The 25,964-nt window shown below is 42.6% G+C and overlaps 1 protein-coding gene and 1 long non-coding RNA gene across 2 annotated transcripts in view; one reads left to right on the top strand and one right to left on the bottom strand.

Annotated features, from left to right (window-relative positions):
- Positions 1-25,964, bottom strand: part of COA1 (cytochrome c oxidase assembly factor 1) — a 222,686-nt gene that overhangs the window by 96,655 nt on the left and 100,067 nt on the right. The window lies entirely within an intron of this gene.
- LOC146587062 (uncharacterized) lies at positions 6,190-11,331 on the top strand. Its single transcript, XR_014897729.1, has 3 exons — positions 6,190-6,322; positions 7,382-7,516; positions 10,423-11,331. It is a non-coding gene; the product is annotated as an uncharacterized LOC146587062 (long non-coding RNA).

Raw genomic sequence — 25,964 nt, 5'->3', positions numbered from 1 at the left:
CTCCTGGAGTCACAGTTTGCTTGACATAATTTTGTCAAATGGTTTAAAAGTCTGATTCCAATTTTAGAGATATGCTTTCACTTCACTGAGCTCCGTTTCTACGTTTTAGACAAAGACCCTCCGGTATTTCCAAACTGCCCTGTTTAGAAATCTGCTTTCTAGTTCTGTTGTAATAATGTAGTTGGAGAACGATTTCCTGCTACTTTATTCCCTGCTCTGTCACTTGGGGAGTTGGAGSAAGCCTGTAAATGGGGGACTGCTTCCCCCAAGGCGCCGTTCCGTGCATGCCTGACCCCCACAGGGAGATTTTTGGGGGGGAAGGAGAGGGGATCTATTTGGGATATTTCCAGCGACTAAAGTCGAAACGCTGCAGAGCTCGGGAGCTTCTGGGCCAGACGGCCGGACGCCTCGAGCAGCCAACGCACGGAGATGCCCGCTGGTAGAAACCGAACGCGTCGTTGCGACCACGCGCCCGAGAAAGGCAGCGTCACCGGTAAGGCGCGATTTTGTTCCGTTCCCTCCTGATCGGAAATGCTCACTGCCAACACGCAAACTCCTTCGGCGGCGTGGGGACATTTCCTTGACGCAAAGCAGRAGGAGGATGTGGCTGTTGGGAGTCGCGCGTGGAGCTGGACAGTGACGTTTCTGCACGGCCCTGCTCCAGGTTTATGGGGCCGGAGACCCTAGGGAACAAGCGAGCGCTCCGGTTTTGGGGCACCAAGGCCGGCAAGCGCAGCAGCCTGCCTTTCGGCGAAGAGCTGCCRCTCGCCTGCGGCCTTTTCTTTTTCTTTAATATCTTCCAGATGGTTTGTAAGGAGACCCGCTAGATGGAGGAGTGGTGCTGGCTTACCCGTATTGCCTCATCCTTGTGGTTTTGCGTTGATTTTTTTTTTTTTTTTTAAAGAGAAGCCTCAGCTGTAATTTTTTGTGGGAGAGGAGGCCCTAGTTTCCGAGGAGGACTCTGCGTGGAGACTCACATTAGGATCTCTGGGACGTTAGTTTATGAGCACAGTTTTGCTGAAAATGGGGAGGTGGAAGAACAGAGAAAACAAGAAAATTGTGTAAACAAACACCTCCTCCCCCCCCCCCCCCCCCAAAAAAAGAATAACATCTATTGCCCTGTGCAGCAGGGTAATAATCCAATAATTCAGGTATTGCTGAATTTTAACGCAGTTCTAATTGGTAGCTGTGGTACTCAGCTGGGTTTCTGTGGAAAAGCTACTTGGGGAAAAAAAAGGTCCCCACGTGAGGCTGTATTTCTTCCTGAATCTCAAGGATGTTTTGTTTCTTCTTGTACACAAAAAAAACCTGTCCCAAATAAAATCAAAAGAGAATTAACATTTAGAATATTCTCAGCTGAAATACAAGATTATCACTGATTTCACTCCCTTAGAAGCAGCATTTTGCATACAGATTCAGACTGGACAAGTATTAAATTTATTTATCAATGCATATTTGCTGACCAAGAGAAAAAAAAGCCTYGGAGAGAGGGGAAAGGGGTGGAATGGAGGCCCCTCCACCCTGTGGGAAAAGAAGGACATCCAAAAATTATCTCTGTTTCCAGTTTGGGAGCAGGCTTTTTCCCCCAGGGAGACATTCCTCCGTTGCTACTCCGAATCGGCAGCGCTTCAGCAAAACTGGAAGAGCTCATGGTTGGGGAGAGTTCAGAAGAAAAGGAGAAACGTGAGGGGGTCTCTGGGAAGAGGCAGCCTCCAGCAGCCGAGACTGGAAGAGAATAAATTTCCCCTTCAGACGCGGTTCCTGTGGCTGATCTCACCGGCGTGTGACCAGAAATCAGTAACAACACAASCGCTGTCCCAGCCTAGGTAGATCTAGATGGTGCTGAGTTACTTTTCTTTGGGAAAGAGACATCTTCAGTGCTGCTAAGTCCTTCTAGTCTTCCAGCTGTACTACCYGGCCTCGGGTGACGCCAGGTTTGAGGTCTGTTAATCTGGCTTCCTACCCAGTGCCTTGGTTCGAGTTTACTTTATTGACCTTCTGGGAAATGCAGCCCACAAGCTGATCTTAAATGAAGAAGTGAAGGTTCAGCTTGATCCTGCCTGGCTATAAACAGCATCTCAAAGCTCCATGCAAAATGAGGACCTCACGGACTGTCAAATGCAATTTGTTACAGTTGTCGTGTAAAAAAGAAATTGCGCCTTGCAGTCCAGCATGCTTCCCTTGCAGTATGTAAATCTGAAATTATTGATCCTATTTTAACTCATGTRTAAGTTCAGTAATTGCCATGTGTTTGGTAAGCAATTGCTAGTATTAAGGGTTGTGGAGGCCAAACTCTGCTCAGTCATCTCAAATGAGTAATACCCCATATTTGTACACACACCAAGCACAACTGGATTAAATTTCCAGGTCAAATAGAAACAACAAGTGAACTGCTATTAGATCAGTACAAAGTAGTAGTCTGTTTTAATCCGTTTTTTAATCCGTTATTTTTACCATTTTTTTTTTTTGAACTGTGGCTCTATTTTCTTTTACATGTAGACAGTGAGTCCTTCATACACTGTCATAGTTTATGCTGTTATACCACCTTCTGTTGCTGGTGACTTTTTGCCTGTTATCTTGTTCTGCCATTAAGTTCAGAGTCTACCAACATTTGTGCACAGTCCTTTTCTAAGTGCTGTGGCAATATTTAAGTTTAACGTAAGGAGAATCCTTTACATCAGCTTTTAGCAACCGACGCAGTGTGGTTTGCTGGGATGCAAAGTTTACAGTTCGGATAGAAGAGCTGAGGGCTCTTTCACGGAAAAGAAAAYGCACATAACATTTGAAGCTAGTAAAAAGTGCAAGTCTAGAGACCTGCTACTACAGCGCTAGCAAACAGTAGCAAACCACAACTCTTCCTGCTGTTGTCTTGCTTGCTTTGGCAGCATCAGGGAGGGAGAAAAGGGATTTTATGGAGGAGGAACAGGTACTGTCKTTGGGGCAAGGCTGTGGACTGTGTCCTCAAATGTTTCATACACTGCAGAGACCRAGCTGCGTCCCTAATGTGACTGGGGCGAGGTTTACAGAGCACATCCCGTTGAGGTGCGTGACTACAGGTAATTCTGACTTAAAAAGAAGTTATCAATAGCTGCTTTTGCATTTAGACTTTACTGAAATGGGAGGAAAAGACATCGCACATCTTGGTGGACATCCAGTGAATAACATGGGTAGCCAAAAGGGTAGCAGCTCCTGGGAGCGTCATCCTTGCTGATGGAGAGATCTTTAATGGTATTCTCCTTCCTAAGTAACGTTGAAGAAGSACCTCAGGACACTTCCAGGCCTTGTGGAGAATGTCTCTGGGAAGGCAAAGTGTGTCCTTTAGCCTGATCTCTCCCCAGAACTAGTGGCAAATATGCATTTTCTTTTCTTTTAAACTTTGTTGTGAGCTTTTTACCCCAGGGTGCCTGCATGAGATCAAATACAGAATAAACCTCTTCAAGCTGTTCAGGGAATGTGGAGCAAATATGGTTTTTCATCAAGGTAAGGAATAAGCTAGAATCAGTCTGCCTACACAGGAAAAAAAAGAACATCAATGTATTACTTTATTAAATTATTCATTAAGCAATTTATTATGTTAATTCTCAATAACTGGTTTATCAATTATTTATCCATTAGTATAGTTTCTGTACTGTACAAAAAGTTTCTTGGGAGTTGAAAAACTGGAAGTTTTAAAAATTAAAATTCAATTAATGCATTCCACAGAGAAAAGTCTTAGTAGTCTCTGTATTCTTTCTTAAAGTAAGAATTTTTTACTTTGCAGGATGAAGTATTTCCAGTAAAGTCTGAAGCCTATGGGGAAGAAAATCATGTAACTGATGGAAAAAGTAGTTTCATTTTACTACATTTAAAATTAAGATCAGGAAGGAAATAAAATGGTCTCCCCACACCTCAGCCTGATTGCCTAGTAAAAAAGAAAAAAGGAGACTCCGTCTGCCACAAACTTGAGGCTGAGCCAGACTCAGAATAGGTGTTCACAAGTCAAGTGCGGCGGGAAATGAATTCAGTGAACGAAATGTCGTCAGCAGAGATGTGCACGACACGTCTGACTTTGGGAGGTCGAGGTCTGYGAGCTTCACGCTGGGGAGCGCAGGGCTCCTCAGCACTGTTACAGTTTCAGCAGAAGGCGATGCATTACGCAGCGTACGTCTAGGCGGGTCGGTGTACGTTTWTTTGAGGCTGGCTGACGAAACTCAGGGTGCGAACGTTAGCACATGGTCAAAAAGGGGTGGCAACGGCCGTTGTATCGTGATTTGAAGGCTCAGCAGATGCATGCAGAAGCCACCGTGTTTCCCTCGCAGCCTCTTCTGGTGCAGCTCTTCCTCAGTCCACCGACTGAGCCAGAAAAGCATTGGAGACTTTGATCTCCTCTAATTCTGCTCAAGGCATGACAGAGCACCTCCCTCCCTCCTCAGTGCCCTGGAGTGACGGTAACTTAATCTGGAAGTTTCCTTCAGGATGACAAATGTTGACTGAATATAGCAGTGGGAGCCAGCAATGGAATAACTCRTAAGTAGCTGGGAGCTTCAGAACATGTTTAATAATGTGCAGCTTYGCAGATTATGTATAATGTGGAAACCTAACAAACTTCAAGTTGCCATGACAGTTTTGTCACAAGAACCGTAAGTACTTTTACATGGAAATGGTGACAGAAGTGCTGTGTGCTTTTTTTGAAGTAACCAGTAGATGAGATAGTATTGGGGGCAGGGAGGGAATCTGGCATGCTGCAAGGGAAAATGCTCCAAAATGGAGGGAAAGATGAGATTTGGGGAGCTGGGTAGGAGTATGAGCTTAGGGATGTCCGCCTGGGACCTCTGTGGACAAGAAGGGACTGGTGGGAAGAGAAGCAGAGCGTGAGGGTCGAGCTGCAAAGCTTATTAGCAGACATTTTTAGCTCCTCAGCAAGAGAACGCAGAAAAAAATTTAAAGGCCATCTAGAATGTGAGTGACAAGACGTCCAGTTAAGAAGTATAAAAATAGCATTTAGAGCATTTCATGCCAGGCCAATATATGAAAAACAAGTTCCTACGTATTATATAGCACCTTATACAGTAGAAAGGATGCAAGCATGATGYAGAGAAGCCAGCCAAGGCCGTTGTTGGAGGCAGAACGATGCCGGGGTCGTAAAGGCTGAGGATKGCAAGTATTGGGTAACCTCCTGGGTACACTGATGGGTGTTTTATTTAGTGATGAAACAAGTAACTCAAGCAGGAGATGCAGAGATTTATCCAGTCCTTGGTCACGAGTCCCCACAACATTCAGTTACTGACCTTTTGTGATTGCTGCTCTGGAAGTTTTGGGTCAGCACAGCTGAGTCATGCTTCCTCTGTGCTCAGATGGGATGAGCTAATGAGCACAGAGCTAAAGGATTTGACAGCCTCGGGAGTCCAAGCMTCCAAAGAAGCAGCTCCAAAGAGATGTGGATTTCCTAGGAAATGGTACTTGCCTATAGCTACCCCATGTGTGGTCAGAGTATCCATTGCACACAGGAATCTGAACATATTTCAGTATGTTTACAACAAAATGACATTATAGTATTGTCGGGCATTCTCATGTATAAAGCTAAAGGCTTGGAAGGAAATTGGAAGAAACGTATAGAAAGCACAAGACCTGAAAGCCTTAGAAAGGATTTGGAGATTTCAAAATATTGAGAATTATTGTGAGGGTTTGTTGGACAGTTTATGAAGAAACACAAATGAATATTATCAAAGTTTCAGAAGACTGATGTGTATAGAGAAAGCAGACCGTAGAAGTAAGGATGCAGAGAAGTTAGAAAGCTTGGGAGGAAAAGAGACAAAGATAACTGAAATGGATCTGAGCTAGCAAGGACTTTTAGTAACAGAGAAGAGTGCTAATCATAAAATAAAAGGTTAGCACACAGACTGAACGAAAGTAGGTATTGTTAATATAACAAAGGACTGGGGACGTCAGGGAGGTATCGATCCCAGAGGGAACAGAAAGCTGTTGTTCTCCTGCTTTCAGCTTGTACTTGTGGATAATTTTACTTAATCGACTCAAATGTTCACCATATCTCATCTCTGTGGTAAACCTCACTCCCCAGACTGACCCTCCTACTCTTGAAATAGCAACCTACCACCTTGCCAAGGCATAATTTGCTTTCCAAGGCCAAGTTCATCCAAGTTTATTCTCCAGTTGCAGCTGGTTGCTTCACTGCTGAAGAAAAGTGTGCTGCTATCCAGTTCATTAGCACTCTTCATCCTCCTTTGCTGTAACCTTAACGTCTACGCCTGCTTATGCAAAATCTTAGTGCAGAAAACACACCTGGGAGAGTCTTTGGATATGTTAAAGGGGGACTGCTTCACAGGTGAGATGGGAGAKAAATATCTCTGAAGAAGCTTTATGRGMCCTGGGTCTCTTCCSATGCTCTGTCTTGCACGCTGCAGGGGAGAGCGTGCCTCGAGATAACCTCTGTGHTCCCCTGGGGCCAGCAGAAACTGCTTGGCATTTCCTCAGTGTGTCATCCAGCTACTAATTGAAAAAACACTGCTAAATGCCAAAAAAAAAAAAAAAAAAAAAAAAAAAGACCATAAGGTCCATTTGTATGTTAGCAGTTGCTATTAAAGGACCTAGGCAATTCCGTAACCCTTCAAGGTACATCCTTCACCCTAGTAGCGTGGATTTATCTGTACTTCCTGAATCTGGGGTTCTGAGAGAGAACTGAAGAGCAGCCCATGATTTATACGTAGTGTTATTTGTGTGAAGGCCATCTCCTGAGTCTTGTAGTGGCTTAACAGATGGAGACAGGGCAAAGATTCGTATTGCAATGCTTATTTATTAAGGTAGCTTTTCCTGAGATGGACGGAAATATGTTGTTGTAGGAAACCTTTTCCCCATCCCCAGAATGGAGAAAGAATGACATCGGCACGTTTCCTACGCAGCTGCGCCTGGGACGCGTGCCGTCCCCAGGCAGGCGTTTCTGAGTCTCGGGACATTCCAGTTGCTTAGAAGTGTCTCCAGGAGCCAGTTTCTTTTTCCCACGGAAAGCMGTTCAAACAAAACAGCCGTTCTGCTGTAGTTTGGTGCTCTGCTTCTTTCTTGATCTCGAGAAACTTCTGCYCTTATTTATCTACCCAGAAAATACACAAAAAAACATAATAGAGTCAAAATTTACTGGGGGTAGTGCTCGTTCGAGGATGCAATCAGAGATGGTTGTTGACTATGTAGTCTGCGAGATGTGGTTTTTGAACTGTTAGGAGGAAGATCTGGATAGACCAAAGATTCAAATTATGATGTTTATTTCTTAACCCCTGTTTTCCTGATGGAGAAACAAAAAAAAGGAGTGTTGGTGGGGGAGTGGAGGCGTCACAATGAAGTCACTGTGAAAAAGATGAAAATGTCCTCTTTGGCTTTTTTCTCTGGGCAGATATCCTTCAGTTGGACTGATATTCTGCATCACTAAGCTTTAAAATAAGCYGGAGGAGCAAAGGCCTGGAGTCCGGGAGAACGGAGGAGCAGGGGGAAGGGAACGCAGGGCTCGGCTGAGAGATGGCGTTTATGGGTAAGACCAGAGGAATGACAAACACGCTGAAATTGGATAGTCTGCTCCCTTTGAGGCCTAATTCACCAGCTTGGTACTCCTGTAGAAAGAGCCTCAAAATGATTAATCGGAAATAGGATATCTACTAGTTTCCATGGAGCACAAATCCTGGGCTAAAGACAGTGCTGGTGCCTTGACCTCTCTTAACAAAGATAACTAACCAGCTTACTAACTCCCCACATTTTCTGGCCTATGGAATTGTATCATTTTGGATTAAATGATACTGGGGCTGGCAGGGGGTGGTTGACACAGAAAAGCTCTTTAGTCATGATTACTTCCCAATGCCTTTCCCAATGCCAACAGAGTTGGCACCCTCTGTTGAGACTGTAGGACAGTGCAGCACAGAGTATGATCTTAAACCTGGAAGAATACAGCTCCTGAAGCATAAAAACCAGTAACRAACCACTTCTGTGGCTGGCAGATCACACTTGTTGAGTTGGCATGCAGCAAAACAAAGGTCCTGCAGTGCAGGAGCCCAGCTGCCTCTGTCTCTCCGCGATTTATAGTTGAGACCAATGGTAATCTTTGCCTTGGTACTAACAATTATAGAGGCCGGTTCTGCTTGGGTAGTTRTCTCTCAGCTGGACACTTTCTGTATTTACACAGAGAGCAGACTGTACCTTGGTTTTATTAGTTTCTTCCACGTCTTCCTCTGATTTTCTCCTCAGGAACTGCACAATGGAAAAACAAAAAACAAAACAAAAAAAATCCCACAGCTGCTTCTTCTTGTCATATGCAAGGTTTTATAGGAACAGTTTTTCCTTTCTCGACRTACTCAGTAGCTGAGGCTCAGAAGTGGTGAGAAAACATGTTTGAAAAGCCAACTGTATGCAAAACACTGCTGATGTATTTTCTTGCTCTCAGGTATATAGTGCTCTATTTCAGAGTGTTGCCAACTGCTCCGAGATCAGCTGGCCAAAAATGGTGCTAGCAAAACTAGGAGGCTAATGTCAGGCTGCAGAGTGAACTGTCTCTGTGTTAGCTTTAGCCATGGAACTTATCCTCCATCCTCAGATTTCCCCTTTATTCAGTTCTTGTGGCCAGAGTGCTGTCAGGTCATGTATTGCCTGTAGGCAGCTGTGGCTGGTCCCATCAGACTGAGACTTAGCTATGATCAGCACCTTTTCAATATTGGAACTAAATTGCTTATGTTTTCCTCTTTTGCCAGGAATTTCCACATCTAGCTTAGAGAATTATTACTGCTAAACTAGCATTTTCCTGCCCTCTCTCTCCCTCCTGTCTTCTGGTATCTCCACTTCTACTACTGTTCCAGTTACCTATCTTCCCTTCTCTGGCATTGCTTCTCTCCCTCTTTTCCCTCTGCCATGTATTGCCACTTACTGATTGCAGAGGAGAAGCAGCATGTTTGGGAAGACAGGATCATGCCTTTGCTTTCCTGGCCTGGCTTACCACCCCTCAGGTGCTCTGTGCACTCCCAAAACCGTTTTTCCATTGGCCAGCAGGAAGGACAGTATTACTGGGACATCCCAGCAAAGAACAAAATCAACCTTTAATCTCATTGGCTCCTAGAAATGCTGGAAATTACTGAATTGTTGCACATTTATATTAAATGACAGAAGTGGGCAAGTCTCCTAAATCTCATTGATTGTAGTTGCTTGGCTCTGAGGGCAATCTGTACGCTTCAGAGACATCACGCTAATGTGGCTTGTTTCTGGCGTATGAGTTACCTTTGGTGCTCCTCCAAAGCAGTGAAAGCGGAATTAGAAGTGATAGGAACAGTAAGGTCTGAAAAATGGATTTAAGATAGGATGGTAAAATCACACAAATCCAATCCCCATTTTTTCCTTGTCTTGCGCATACATTTAAGCCTTTTTCCCTGTGTGACACTGGTTAAGAACACCAGCCTTAATGCTAGGAARTCATATAAATGGCTTCTCATCTTTTGTGCATCTCAGAAGGTGCCAGGCATCGTACRGTTGATCTTGGTGCTCTTCCCTCTGTGTTCCTCTGTGAAACAGTCCAAGTCCAAGATTTAAGCTCTTATCTGAGTAAGATGTTTGGACAATTTCCTAAGTGCATGAGATGTTGTCAGTAGGCTGTACAGCTGGAGAATTGTTTCCATCTGTCTCAGTATATGCCATTTCCTTGTATAAATTAAGGAGATCCTGAACCCTTTTCAGTTGTAAGGTGAATATTTGTACAGTAAATTTTGACTGGTTTTAAATGAAATAACTTGACTTACTGACTAGACTATCAGAAGGATACGACTTATTTTCAGTTATTTGAGGTTCTGCAGGAAAACTACATACCTAGGAGAAGGGAAAGACACGTATAATGCAAATCATAAATTATTTAGGCGAAAGAACAGATGTAGTGTGTTAATCTTTGAAAAACAGGTAAAGGGATCTCTCTGAGACCAGAGGAAGGTTTACGGCCCACGGGGCTTGTTGAGGCCTGATTCAGCTCTGCCTCAGGTCTCTCAAGGACGCTGTGCTACAGCCATGAGCAGTTGGGAAGAGGACCACCACGACCCTGATAATGTAGACTAGACTGTTAGGACAGACACTACTGCTAAGAGGGAGAGTTGGAGGGGGGAGGACAATAGTCCACTGTGTTCTTCCKCCTTCCTTGCCTTGCAGCAGCTCATTACAGCTGCTTATCATATGGTAAGGTATTACTATACTAATGCAGCATCCTGAAACATCAGGATGTTGATGACAAACAGTGTCCACGTAGAAGTAAGTGGCTTTCCAGAGAGGAGCAACACCTTTCCTGTGCCCGCACAGAGCAGCCTCGGTTTTGTCTGAAAACCTGGCATTCTGCCACTCTCAGCAGCCTCTAATTCTTTTGCAAGAATTCTCTCCTCCTTTCGGGAATATGAATATAAATGACGTTTCTTCCTTCAGGTTATCTGGACAGGCTCCATATAGATTCAACAGGCAAATTCGATGTCCACCAAAGCTCGTGCCGGCATGCTGCTCTTGATGGCATGTGGCTTTGCTCTGCTCCACGGTAGGCRAGGCGACGGAAGAGCACGTGCCCTGCGGCAAGCTGGGGAGCACGTCGCAGACTGGCCATTGCCGTGGCAGCCGTCTTGCAAACTCCCAGTGACCTCAGACAACAACGACAAAAAGGCTAAATGTGAAAGTTCCCTAGTGTGTTGTTCTTTTGTTTTGKTTTGGTTTTTTTGTTTTTTAACATTTTCTTGTCATTTTTGGAAATAACTATTGCTGTTAACAGCTTTTAACAAGTCTGTTTTTTCTTTCTGCTTAAAAATGGAACCAAGTGAAAATATGGGAGTCTTTTAAGGTCCTCCTTCAATCTTCCCATTGAATTTGAACACAAAAAAAACCCAAATAAAACAGTGTTGAGGCTTAAAAGAGAAAAGCTATGAGAATTAGGACTTGTTTTATGGCATTTTATGCAAGTATTCTTACCAGAAGAAAAAAAAAAGGAGAAAAATAAATATTATGTTATCTAGTCAGTATGAGTTGTTTAATCTAAATGGCAGTACTTTTCTTTTTCAACTGCTTTGGGAGACAATTATCTCCCTCATTTTCATAATTGATTTTCTTAGCTGAGTTATCTTTAGGCTGTTTTTGTGTAACAGCAAAATAAAAATATTCCAATCGTAATTGTTGTGGAGCACGATCATGTGTGTAGGATGACACGCAACTGAATAGCCTCTAACGCTCCCCTGTCTTTGTCTAAGACTTTGTGCTGAGTTGGATATGTCATTATTAGCCTGATAATTGCCCAGAGTCAAATACAACTTGTCTATGAGCATCAGAGTTAATAAAGCCTGGTTTGCTGCACCTTTTTGGACTTTTGTCCCCTAACTTCCTTTTCCACAGGTAAAGTCCATTATAAAATGCCTACCATATGAGAGACTGTGATCTGCAGTGTCACTCTCTCCTCTCCTTAGCTGCCTAATTTTGCACAGAATTTGTACGAATCCAGATAGCGCTGAAATTTGTTCCTCTTCTTTTCAAATGTGATCAGAATGGATCAATTACTTCCAGAGGTTTGAGGGTTACCAGGAACAGCTGAGCAGCAGCTCATCTACTATTATTCATCTACATTTCCTTCATCAACCTAGCACTGCTGGTGGTGAAAAGCACTAGCCCGACGCCATCTGAGATGAAATACGGTTCAGCAAGAATCTGGGTATGCCCTGACATATGCACCGACGAGCGGCGAGAGAAGATGCTTCCTCAGCTCTCCTCATCATCRTACAAGAGCCTGGAGAACATGAGGGCCTCTTGCAGGAGGTTGCCAACTTGGAGGARAGCAGTAACTAAACTGCATAAACATTTGTGCTTTGGTGATAAGCACACRAGAAGGAATTGGATTGGGACCATCAGCTTTTTGCTACAGGGTCTGGAAAATTGGTAGACTGCAAAGCTTGTCGTTATCGGAGCAGTCATCTGAGCTGAAGGCAGTGGTCTCCTGCCCTACGGGGCTAAGYCAAGGAAGCAACCAACTATTCCATGGCTCAGCGTAGCTCTCAGCATGGTGCCACATGTGCCCGAGGGCTTCACACAAAAGACGACACCTCTGCTTAGATGTTTACAGCAGCATCATGGTTCTTGGGTTGTCCCTAGACTGTTGTCACCTTCCTGGTATTTTGAAAATAACAACATGGGTTATTTAGAGCCCAAATAGCTGTGTGGGATTTCGTTCATCATGGCAAGGATGACATACTCATTAGCTCAAATTTTTTTTTGCATACTGAATTAAAACTGTGTACAGGGTTAAAGCTGCTCTCATAATTTTTAGCAGATGTGAAATTTCAGTATTAGGAAGATCAGAGTTTTAAATTATTTGAAATGCATGAGTAAGACGTTAATTTAGGGAAAAAATACTAACTGGCTGGAAATAACAAAAATAATAGACAAAATAAATCTACTTTTTTTTTGAATACAGAGAATTAGCATGTTTGGGATTTATTTTTCTTGGTTGTAATGTTTCTAGGAAGACAGGTTGGAAGTGGTTAGCATGGGGAAGAGTGAGTGGCTGCCCTCTTATTTCTTCCTTTTGTGAGTATTAGCTGATTACTTGGGCACTGCGCAGCTATTGACCCAGTGGCCAGTGACAGGGCGGATGGGTCCTTTCTATGGCCGCAGGCATGAAAAACTGCTGCAGAGTCTGGAGCAGGAGAAAGTGACCGTGGTGGTATATCAGTGGAATAATGTTTTACTACCGAGACAAGTTTCAGAGAGAAAATCAGGGAATCRGAGGACAGGAAGACTGACAGACCAAGACGGTGTGGTTGGGTTTCACCAAACTGGGAGGAACCATATCTTAGTATACTCTTTATATGAGTATAAAAAATGTGCAGAATGATACTAGGACAAGGAAGGGAATTATGATCTGAGGCAGGACACAGGAGTAGCAGAAAACTGTTTTAATCTCACAGGAAYGTGGAAGTCCTTATTTTGCATATGGTTAGCCCAGCGCTGCTCTGCTGCTTCAGATTAGATTTTAGGATCTAGGTGTAAACTAGGCAGCTGAGGTTTAAAACRGCATCCTGACCCAGTCCTGTCTGCCCTGGCAGTCTGGCACCTGGCTAAACCTATAGGGAAGGGAGTCTGGCTTGATCCACCCCTCACCCTGATACCAAGGGAGCTCATTTAAAGCTGAAAGAGTAATTCAGTTTAAGCGGCTGCAACAGAACATTGCAGCCTCCAATATGGGTTTGACTGAAGCAGAAGACAATTTTAAAATATGACAGCGCTTTTCACTTTTATAAGCAATCCCAAGGAGACCCCAGAGACACTGGGGATCGATCTATGCAATCTTCTTTAGAGGCCACCTGAGAGGAATTCAAGGTGGATTGATCAGACAGTAAATAGAAGGCAAGCAGAGACGCAATGTCCATTTGCGAGATTGCCCATTTACATGCTTCTGAAATCCATTATTTTTTCTTAAATTTGTAATAAAAACAAATAATTCTCCAGYTGCTGTACTGGTTTCCCTCACTCTTACTCAGCGGCCACCTCATGGGTAGGAATTAATTACAAGTCTTGCCCAGCAGGCAGGAGGCAGCCACGCAGCCACGTTCCCGCTCGCTGCACACGACTGCGCCACGCAAGGGATGGGAGATTAAGGCAGAGAGATGAGAGCAAGGACACTCGGTTTGCCTCATGCTGGGAGGAGCGGGCGATTTAAATGGTTCATCAGTGGAAAAGCACTGGGTTTGGTCTGGCTTCTGCCAGGCATCTAAACCCTGTGGTAGAAGACATCTTTGCTAAGACCTTTCTCCTGGGCAAGTTAACTCTGAGCCACATATATAATAGATTAACCGTGGAATGAGCTGTTGTGCAAGTGAACCAACCTAATTCTTGATGTTCCCCAGGAACAAAGCACTCCAAAGACAGGAATTACAAAAAAGAAAAGCAATAGATGTAGTAGTATATTGAAGACATAAGTCCATAAGAAGGATTTGTGGGAATCAATAAAGCATTTTGGGTGTATTGTGTTTTCTGTCGTGAGGAGTTATTATGTTTACAAACAAATGGAAGCCCTTTGGTTGTTCAATTTGTTTTCCATTCAGATTTTTAAAAAATGTGGGGTAGCCACAGCCTCTACTAGCTTGAATAAGAGACACCCAGCAAATRAGCTAAGTATTATTATCTATTATCTCTTCACACTCTAGACAGTCACCTAACATCCTTGAAGGTAAGTTTAGGATAGCATGGCTAGTCTGAGAATTCAGGTCACAATTGCAAGYGGCATTTCAAAATACCTATTCAGAATCCACTTGTCCTGCTAATGTCCCTGAAAATACTTCCGGAAGTAACAGGAATGTATTTTCAGACTCCTTTTTTTTTTCTTTTCTTTTCTCATAGTGTGATATTTTTGATATATATGAACGAGAAAGCCTTTAAACTAAGCACTCTCCTCTTGGAGGTCTGAAGTATCATTCTGAATTGAGTTTCTTCCTCAAGCAAGGAAAATAATACTAGGAAATATTTAACTTTTATCTTGTTGGAAGGCAGTGTAAAAATCATTTGGCATCTGCAGACATATTGGTAAAATACTGAAATTTCCAAATCAAGGAATTTTAATTATTTTCTCTTGATGTTTACTTACACCATTCTTATAAGCCACCAAGGCAACAGAAGCTACAAYGTCTGTCATAACACATTCTCACCGCAGGGGCCAGTTGTCACGTGTTGCTCACATTGACTTCAGCATAGATAACACATTCAGCGTGCTTATTGCAGCGAGGCCTTATTTTGGGTCTCACACGTGTTCTACCCAGCTATTACATGCATGACAATTTTCACCTCAAAAATAACCTGCTTTAAAGATATTATTCTGCCCCCAGAACTACAAGTGTGCTGGACCTGAGCCAGGTTTGTGCTAGCGAGGCAAGTTCTGCTGCTGCTTTGGCATAGACAGCTTGTGTGAGCGTGGACATCTGCGCAATCACTGAAGGCGGTGAGATCATGGCTTAGCAATGGCCCAGAGGACCTCAGTGATGGGAAACAATGCGTGGGAAGTAACATAGGACATTCAGCTTCTGATAGATTGGCAATTATAAACCAAAAGAGTTCCTTGTTTGCAACAGTATGACCTTAGGAGCAGTCATAACACTCCTGTTTCACAGTGGAACTACAACTGAATCCCAATTGTAAATTGAACGTATTTGTATGTTAAAAACAAACGTATACTTTTACAAGATATTTTCCCTCCACTCTGCTCCATTCTCTGTCTGACCCATTTTTCTTGACTCCTGCCCTCTTTTTTCCACTCCAGACTTTGCAGCTACCTTCTTTTTCACCTGTTGTGTCTCCTGAACTCCAGAACAGCTTTCACCAGTGTCCTTTGTCTCTATTTTATATAATAAGAAAAAAGTAATTGTATTTCACTTAGTGCTCCCATTTCAGGCTTGCAACAGAAAGCAGAAGTGACAAGCTACTCAAGCCACAGGGAAAGTACAATTCTGAGTCCATGTTGGAGGCATGAACTATGCTGTGTTATTGTGCTGGAGATGTTTTCCATGTTCACGGAAGATGTTTTTTATTATGCAACAGTCTCACTTGGTTGCAGTGTACTGTTATAAAATAATTTCAGGCTCCTCCTTGCTGATATTACTACTATATAACAGCAGCAAAAGTATTTTTCAACCATTTAGATACTTCTAAAGATTATAAATAAAGGTGAGACTATGCCCCAAAACATAAATCCAAATCTTAACCACTCAAATACTTTGGAACAGTTCTTTAAAAATAGAGACTCTTCATAGCTGTCTGGAATTTAACAAAGATTTTTCCTTCTCCTGTGTATGTTTTAACGCAAGCTGCTGATTTACCTGTCATTTTTCTCTAATTGCAAAAGTTCCGTAAGGTTCTGCTCTGTCTTATGCTCTACTTAGAATAGGATACCTAATTAACACCCAGTTGCAGGGCTAAAGCAAGCTCTCTCATGCACAGGTTCATCTGGAAGCAGACTCTAATCTGCTGAATTTTTATTACAGTCAGCAAGAGAATTACCAAGTGTCAACTTTGCTTTTGTATCACAGACTGAGTTGTCTATGCTGGTAGCTAAAGGAATTTTTTTTTTACATGTAAAGGGAGATGTTTAACTCAGAAACTGCTAACACATTCAACATCAAACTTTATGTCACTGTTTGTGCAGTAACTTATTAGAAGATAAATAGCTTATGGCTCCAAAGAAATAGTACAACATTTTGTATTAACAGTCTAGCTAGAAATCCCATAGTAGGGATCTTTTAGGTGTTTGGGATTGATTGGCATCAATCCTGCTGAAGTTAAAACTTGCATTAATGCAATGAGGAAGCAGAGTTAGGCTCCTGCTGAGACCTTTAGAAAATGTAATCCTGTATCACATACTAGCTTCAGCAACCTGGCCATTTCCCCTGCTAAAGAGCTTTTGTAGTAGGTGATACCTAAACATGGGTCCTCCAGCATTTTTTTCTGACAATGAGCCAGAAATTAATAAAAGCAGAGCCTGCTTTGCTAGAGGCAGCTGCAAGGCTTCTTGGCCATTAGAGGCTGAGCATGGGCACCTGTGTCTTCATAGCAATGAACATAAACAATGCCCCAGCAGGAAACTGCTAAGCGTCTAGAAAAGTGAGTATACTACTTGCGATTGCCAAAAAATTATGTTGGCATATCCTGTTCTGAAATTCTGAAATTCTTTAGRCATGATTTTATCATTCCATTCAATTTTAATGAGGAAGTTGTGCTTGTTTCCGACAGGACAAGAACGTCACGCTGGGCGGTGGGCTCTGCAGAGCTCTCTGGCAGGACACAAAACTTAGTCTTTTAGTCACAGTTGTAACTATTTCAGAAGCCTCCTGTTTTCCCAGAGCACTCTGTTCACAAACAAATCTATTGATAGATACATGATAGACAACGATGAAGCTTAATGTGAGAAACTGCGCAGCCAAGCTTTTGCTTGCATGTCCTATTCTGTTAGTGCAGAATCTGATGTTTTTTATGCCACCTGATTTTACTGAGTAAAACAAGGTGATTTGGGAGAAAAAAAAAAAAAAAAAAAAAAAGTATTGCCAAGACAGTTGAAATGCTTATACGATTATCCCACTAGGCATAATGTAATAATACTATTGCTTACCAGAAACACTTTTGTTTTGACTGCAAGCAAAACACCTGTCAAATTCTGTGTGGCTTCTTATACAACCACTTTTGCAAATGTCAGTAGAAAAGATGAGAGATGGGACTAGGGTAAGAAAATATGCGTGCAATGAAGGGCCTGTGTTACAGGGGGAGAAGGTGGCAGGATTCTAGGTAATAGGGAACATTAGATATCTGGGATTACGGAGAGACATATACCTATTGATTGAATGTGGTGAGATTGTGGTTGATTGATTAAATGCTGTGAGAGTGGATATATTCTCCTGAGAAACCAACCCAGCTAGAGAAAGAGCTGCAAGCCTTACCTGGTCTGGAAAAAACAAGTTTCTCAAGCTTAAATGCCTTTCTTCCTCAAGAGTGGTGAATTTGAACGGGATGAAGTAAAAAATGTACTCCTTCTTAGGTATAGCTTTTAACAGAACAGGTTAAGCTTTTAACAGAACAGCTTAAGACTAGCATCACAAACAACATTAAACAGGAATTAGTTCTGATCAGCCTACAAAACTGTCTGCTACTGGTCTGGTGATATTTTGAAGGAAGGACACATTTGGTTTTAGGACTAAAATGCTTAGAATTGAGAGAGAATTAATTGTTTTGTGTGGAGAACGGATCTGTCACTAGAGGGAGGTGGGGAGACAGCTCTGTCTAAAGCCACCTGCAAAAAGCCCCAGAACTGCAACTTAACTGACTTCATGAAAGCCTCAACAAGAGGCAAAAACAGAAAAGGAGGAGGGGGAGGGAAACATGGGSCAGGATATTTTACAGAATCCAGAAAAATGGGTGAAGCCACATTTCTTAGGAATTTTAGCAGTTAAGAGTYTTGGAAAAGCTGCAGTGTCAAGCAGCTGGGCTGAGAAAGGGGGTCCCAGTTTGCCACCCAACCGAGCTGCCACAGTAGAGAGATGCTTGAGGGACAAGCAGACTTGGGGAAAAAAGACRCCTATTTCTCTACTAAAAAGGTGCTGAATTGCTTCCTTGGACCACACGTATATAAAGAGGAATGATAGGCCCATGTATCATTAATGTGAGAATTCACAATAAGGTATGGAAAATGGAGGTGAATGTAGGAGCAGCAAAGTCCCTGACTTTAAAGGGTCCAGGAGACAGTGGACAAAGAAGGTGCCCTAAACCAAACTTAAGGAAGATGACCCTACTTTCACTAAATTACAGCAAAAAGTGAATCTGAATTAGTCATCCTGTTAGGGCAACTTGCCCAAAGATATTTAGAGGCAATGGTAATTAGGCAGAAATCAGCTCCAATGTGTCAGACACAAGGAAAATTTAAAAGAAAAATGCTAAGCTGTATTTCATAGAGACACGTACTAATGAGGCCACTTCTGAATTCCTTAAATGTAGGTCTGTGGTATGTGTGCTGCAAAAGCCCCTGATAAGCTGTGAACRCAGAGCATAACTTTGTCTGTGCAATTTATGAAAAGGACTGCATCAACTGCAGGTACTCCAGAGAGTGATGGCAGYGTAAGTACCTGTGGGTACAATAAAGTTGCTGTAAATCCCAGCTGAAATGAATCAATATCTAGTCTCTAAGTTTATTTATCTGCAAAGCTTGGAGGCTGGGTAGAGCTTACTAACCCAGGCTCACTTCATGTGTCTTCTTAGTGGAATTAGAATTGAAAATATTTCTAACAATGAATGTACATGAAGAGCTATTTCAGAATGAGCAATTACCCTATGGGATAGTCAGTGCACTTGCTGTATATCTAAGAATAATAGATTAATAACTTCCAGGTTKTTGTTGTTGCTGCCTAATACTTTCTGGCACAGAAGTAAAGTGAAAAATATCAGTGGGATACTTACAAAACCCAGAGGGAAGCACTGAATCCTGCCCCACATCAGAAGAATATAACRTGGGTTTGGACAGAAAAGGAAAATAAAATTTTTGAAGAAGCACTCTGACATTGCAGGAAAGAATAAGCAAAAGTGTTGAGTGGTGGTTGCTGGATATTCTTTCTGGCCAGAAACAGCACATGCAGCAACAGTAACCTTCCCTGTAAAATTAGTTGTAGTAGTATCAGATATGGCTTGCCAGAGCATCTTCTTTTGGATACTGGTCTACACTATACCTTTGAAATACRGCAGATATTTGTATGGCAAGAGATATTTAAGTTGGCCTCACATGGAATAACAGAGTATTTCGTACCATCTCTGAGAATGGCATTATGCRAAAGTGATAGGGAGTCCTATTGCCATAATGTATGGCAAGTTTTCTGTTTGCGTACAGATCAGTGCCAGGGACTACTCCAGCAGCGAGAGGCCGATGCAGTGTTAAAAGGTTTGATTTACAGCAACTAGACTTAGCAAAGCACTCAAGGTGAAAACAGACGAAATTTTAAAAATCCATACTCTAGAACTCCCTTAATTTTTCTGCATACAGCACATGGTGCTGATACATTACTGAAAGGAAGGAAAGACATAGTGAGTGTGTGTGGTAGAGCAGATATTGCTACGGCTGACATATTCAGTAGTGGTGGAAAGGAGAGATAAGAAAAGAGTGGCTTCATTGCCTGCAGATAAAACCAAAGGATGGTTGTAAAACATGGGCCTTGACATTAACAAAAAATGGCTACAAGCTTTCATAAGCTGCCAGAGAGAACCAGGAAATGGTACTGGAAAGTAAYACCCAGGAAAAGAAGAGGAGCTACATTTTATAGTGATTGCAGGAGCTGGAAAGCAGGCTCATACTTATGGCATTCCCCAGCCCAGCTCCCCTGATTTCTGTGCTTGGAGAAGGCACACACCTAGAGAGCGGGCAGGCATGTGACAACCAAGGCCTCTGCCTCTGCAGGAAGGGCCTTGCAGCACGTGACATCTGTGGAAGCGCAGATGAGATACACACGAGCAGTTTGGGCAGGGAGCTATGGCGAGCCCACCTGCAGTGCAGTGCAGTGGGATGCAGTGCGGATAGGCGTGCTGTGGGGCTCCATCCAGAGGGCTGGTGTGGGACCTGGTGTTCCCCAAAAGCTGCATCTGCGTTCATGTATTGCGGATGCGAGAGGAGTCTGCCCACACGTTCGGACTCTAGCTTACATTTTGTAATGCAGAATTAGATGAAGGTAATGATTCCTGGGAGGAACATCCTCAACAAAGAAGTGACAACAAAAACCAGACAGCAGCTCCTCCCCTGATGAGATGCCCCACAGATCTCCCATAAGGGTAACCCGTGGGGTTTTTGCACATAGGAACAGTTTCTTCAGAGAAGATCAGCAGTAAATGCCATGTTAAGCCTCAGGCTGCATCCTTTGCCCTTGCACTAGGGCTGCAGCCCCTTTGCTTGTGACAGATGAATCATTTGCAGAGCTACTTTGTGAGCTGGTTTTGTGAGGATGATCTGGTTAAAAAAAAATAGCTGAGGGGAAAAAGAAAGTTATTTTTAACCCAGATCGGTTCATTATTCATGCTTAACAGGGCAGTCTCACAAAGTTGGAAAGGCACAAACGGGAAGGGAGCACATTTTGCAGGCTAGGGTACACTCTCAGCCTCCTCAAGCAAGGCTGCAGGGCCTGGGTTTTAGCTTCTGCTGTGAGCTCAGCTTCCAGAAACATGGTAGGTCTCAATCTGCTTCTGAGTTTGTATTTTAGAAGTGTTGCAGGTCATTGCTCTGGATTCAAAGTGAAAAAGGTTAACTGTTGCCGCTTTTCCAGAAAGCGTATCCCCCTCCTGACACGCTTGCTTGTTTGTTTGTTTAAGACTGCTGAGTTGAGCAAAACTATAAAATACTTCCACTTCTCTCTCTCTCTCTTCTTCTCTCTCTCTCTCTTTTTTCTTCTTTTTTTAAAGACTGTACTTTAGCTCTCACAGCAATTGTGAGTTTGGCATAGAAATTACTGGGAGAAAGCATTGTAGTGGGTTGTAGAGGAGACCAGGWTAGAATAACAAGATGCCCACGGTGGTCACTTCTGAACTCTGAACCTCTGCCAGRTGCCCAGGGGAGGCTGGGCTCAGGGCTTATGTGGTGCACAAGTGAACGAGAAGAAAGGCAGAAGTGAAAAAAGAAGTCAGACTTTAATAATACCCCAATCTTTTTATAATTATTGGTATCACAGTTGTGCTAAATCAGACCRATGGCCCTTCGTAGCGGAGGGTGGCCAAGCGTACATAAGAGRCAGTACCCATCTCAGAGGAGTAGAGAAAAAAATTGCATGTATGATACTACCATTGCATTTAATATGAGAAGCTGAGGCACAGGCTAGGCATCCATCTGTCCATGGATGCCTTCTGTGGTAGCTGGGCAATGATTTCTCAAGGCTCARGACAGTGCTTGAAGTACCTAAAGGGCTTTCTCCGCTTCTTTTTGTGTTTTCTTTTATCTCGGGAGATTACTGARTTGAGAGTCTGCCTTCTCATAATGAGGCCAGAGTACATTGGAATTATCTGCTGGCATCAGTTAATAAATAGCTGAATAAAAGGCAAAAGGCTGGCGGAGCGTGATATTCAGCAGCCCTTGCTGTCAGCTCTCCACAAAGCCCCGGCTGGTTTCTCCGCGGGGGCCTCGGTGCTAGCAGGGAAGATGAGAGCAAGGGCAGATCAGTGTGCCTCAGCCCGGCTCTGCCAGCACGGCTGTGCACCTCACGCAATTAAGCTAAATTGTCTGACTCGGTTACCTTTCCCTTCTCAAAAAGCAAGGATCTAAATTGCTGTCAGGCCGCGGCCACTAATGAGACTGAGCCGCGCGGTGGCATGTTTAGTGCACTCTCTCCTACGGTGCAGGGGAGGGAAATAAGAGACAGTGGGCTACATCAGTGGGAAAAAACAAAATCTCACAACTGCCTCTAAGAGAAAGTCATTGCTTCTGATTTGTTCTATCAGCAGCTATAGTAAGTTATTATGCAGTAACCACTGATCGTCTCAGCAGGATAGGACCGATATAAATGAAAGTGTTATTTATTTGGTATTCTTCTTATTGTTATTTCATGCAGAACAAGTAACGTGGCCTGTCATTAGGGTGGCCTGACACTTTCCTTCATGAGAAGCTGTTTTCAATTGCTTATAACAGTTCTATGACTTGAATTGCAATTTTCCACACCAGATACCTGGCTCAGGCTGAGCAGTTTTGGAAAATTTACAAGCCATTGTGGTCTGAGTGTTTTTGAGGAAGGTATAAATGTTATTTTGTCCATTGTAAAGCTCTAGCATTTTTGAATGCTCTGAAGCAGGAAGGTGGCCTTTGCTGGTCCATGGTGATCCACCAAGATCTGGCAATATAAACCCATGGAAGAATGTCAAAAAAAAAATCTTACCTGAGCACTGTCCTTTCTCTTGCAGCTCTCTGGTAAATGGCTGTTATGCTTAAAGAATAATTGRGTAAATAATTATATGCTGTTTGTTTGCTGAGTTTGTGGTTTTGTATTCAATATAAAGCTTGCAGATTTCTGTGTTTCTATGTGTGTATGGATGCTGAAAGTGAGTCCAGCTCCAACTCTTAAAGAAGTCAGGTAGTTTTGGGGGGTTTTTTTGAACGAGGACTGCAGGATTTGGACCTGAGTGTAACTCAAGCCTCTGTCCTTAGTATATGATTGCATTTATTTTTGACAGACCTTGGACATGAAGTTAAAAATTTTAAAAATTTCCTTTCCCTCCTTCAGGAAAACACAGCAATTAGTGGAAGATAATCCTTTCTATAGAGCATCACGTGTTTGAGCATTCTTTCAGTTGTAGTCTTGTGACTTTAGCAATGCAGATAAAATCTAGTGTTTTCATCTCTTTGGATCAAGGAACCTAGAAACAGTGATAGTCTATTTATTTTAATGGTTGCTTAACCTCTATTAAAAGTTATTATGTGTGGTATTTGATTTTTCTGCCTTTACATCTTCTCATCCCCATGGTTACTGTTTGATTAAACTTTGATCAAAGAAAAGACAAATTACGTTGTTAGTTATTTAACTCTCTATGGAAAGGGCTCCGTAGATAAGAAAGTAAATCCTAATTCATACAGGGATAAGTTGTGAAAGCCTTTTCAAAGCAAAATTCTCCCAGAAAAAAGTGAAAGATTAGCAGTATATGAAAAACTTGGCCTTCTGTCTTCTAACAGATCTCACTCCTGGTATGAAATTGTCATTCCTTGTTTTATATATATATATATATGTATATTTTTATGTATTGACTAAAGCTGTCTGCTTAGAAAAGAAAGAATGCTTTAATGTTGGAAAAAAAGCTTTATATTCAATGCTAGTGACATTAGGCAATCGATGCTTGATTYGAAAGTCGATGACACTTCCTTTCCATTCTTTGAAAATATTCACTTATTTGCATCTGTTCAGGTTAGATGTCAATGATAAGATGGGCTGGACATTTCCTTGTAATTCTGAGCAACTTCTATTTCTGACTGGAGAGAAGTGAGCTACTTGCAGTGAGAGAAGGTGCAAGCAGCCCCCACCTCCTCCCGTACCCAGCCCTGAACTGAGACTACACAGGGAATCTCGTAACGGCCCAGTTCACAAATGCCTGACTGCTGGGTTTTAGCAGACCTCTCCAGGATGGTCTTTGCTGGTCTGTGAGGTGCAACCTCCTGCATCTTGCAGGGCTTGATGCAGCAGGCTGCAGCCAGGGAGTCTGCCAACTAATGGGACTTTTCGGATGTTTGGGATGACAATGTTGCAGTGTGGCACAGCTGGATTTCCACTGCTCTGAGATGAGTGGGTCACGGATCAGGGCAGCCAGCTGCTCCTGGGCTACTGGGCCAGGAGGTCGGATTGCAGCATAGGYTCAGAGGCAAACCTAGCTGGTCATGGATGATGAAACTTGGTGTGGAAGTCCTGACAGGTCTGGTTTTAGGAGCCTGTGGTATTAATCACAGCACTTGTGCTGGCAAGAGAAGAGGAAACAACTGCTAAAGCACGGAGTATAGGACCCCATCACAGTGAAATGCTGTAAGCATAGGACTGYGCCAAGGTAGATGGAAAAGGGGGAGTCTCATTTGTTTTCCTTGTGTTTTGGAGCAGCTGTAAAAAAACTGCTAAATTTGGCTTAAAGCAGAAAGACGGCAGTTGGAAAAACAGAAGCAGTTAGGGTGCATCCTACTACTGTGACAAAATTAATCACAGCCAGAAGGTTCATTTGAAATATGAAACAATCCTGGGATAAGCATCTCAAGCACTTAAGGAAAAAATGCTTCAAACAATGTGGAAAATGGGACAGAAAAACAGCAAGTAGAGTTTTACTTAGGCTGAGGCAGCTAACGAAATTAGTAGCAATCTTGCTAGCTCTATGGGCTTTGAAATGTGCAGGAGTGCTGGACTCTTACTCGTATGCATAGATTAATTTGATAACACTAACATACCTATAGATGAACAACCTGGTCGTCTTCTAGGAGAAAGAGTGAGTGGGGAGTTCGCATCTATTTAAAAAGGAGGAAATTGCACTCAAACTGTGGACCTATGTAATTTGAGCAAGAAGCTTGGATAGCCAAATGTTTGATTTGGACTTCACTGTAACTGAAAAGGGTATGAGACAGGAATGTATTTGAGAACCACACAGTATACAGTAAGTTACTCTAGCTCCCTCCCTACTTGTATTAATGAGGAAACAAATGCCTTATCCAATTTTACATAACAAGCAGGGACTCATTAATCATCTGTTCCAACAATAATAGGAGACAAAAGACATCTTCAAGGCGTCTCAGATGAATTATAATTTGCCATGAATTTAAACACAAATGCTTAAGAAAGTTTTTAAGAGTTGTTAATCAYTTAGATAGGAAGGTATTACACTTTCTAAGTGGATACATGACCATCCTTTCCCCTTTGCTCCTGTATCCTGCTTTGCTATGGAGAATCATCCAGAGATGATGGACAGTGACAGTAATTGCTTAAGGACTAACTTGTGGGGTGACTCAGAAAACTAATCTTGCTGAAGTCAAACCTTTTGAGACTTTCAAACCACTAGCTTTCAYACCACATGGGAAACTGCATCCAGCTGTCCACATAAAGATTTCCTCTCTGTATGTAACCAGATGTATGGCAAGAAGGAAGAAAAATATTGCAGGGTTTAAAAAGGAGAAAACTGTTTTGTTTGATGTAAGGAGTGAGTTAAAATGGTGGAGAGGCAGGCTAACTAGGCTAACTCTAGAATGCAAAATGAAGTGAATGAAACATCATTGTTCTTCACTAAGGACAGAAATAGGTCACACAAGTTCATCTCTTAAGAATCAGTAGAAACAAGTAGCGGTGCGAACTGAGAAGCATTTAGGAATGGCCACAGTAGGATCTTCTTACCAGCCCCAGACACAGAACATACAAGTCTATGCCATCATGGCCAATATGTGGGACCATCCYCTCCCCAAGGCTGAGAGCACTAAATTGGTGAACCATCAAAAATGCTGCTAAAAGTCAGAAATGTGGCAGACACCTTGGTCATCTGTGTAGATACTTTCTAGTTCTTAAGATTACCAAGAATTGAAAGACAAAGGATAAACTTGATCTTAGAGACATCATTGATCACTCTGGGTGCTTTTCTAAATGTATGCAACTGAAAATTATTTTCTTGAGCCTCTACTCTTTCCACCAAGGCCTCATGCAATTCRGTTTTCGGACTCTTATCAGAAGATTCTGCATACACATGCTTATTTCTTCTTCTCTAGCCCATGTGAAACTACCAAAAAGTCAGTTTTGAAAATGTCTCTGGATGGTTGTGCTTTTACAGCATTGCTGGACAAATGTGAGATCAATAAGAAAAAACAGAAAGATGAGAAGTAGATAATAATTGACCATCAAACTAGAAATAAACACAATGAGGAATCTTGGCACTTCATATTGCTCTCTACTATAACAGTTTGATTGCTATACGCTTATGATGCTTTCTTTTGAGAC

This window comes from Rhea americana, unplaced genomic scaffold (genome assembly GCF_003343005.1).
Source record: "Rhea americana isolate MKP2758 unplaced genomic scaffold, rheAme1 scaffold_62, whole genome shotgun sequence".
Lineage (NCBI taxonomy): Eukaryota > Metazoa > Chordata > Aves > Rheiformes > Rheidae > Rhea > Rhea americana.
The sequence above is the reverse complement of the archived record's forward strand: the minus strand, read 5'-3'. Positions and strand labels throughout refer to the sequence as shown.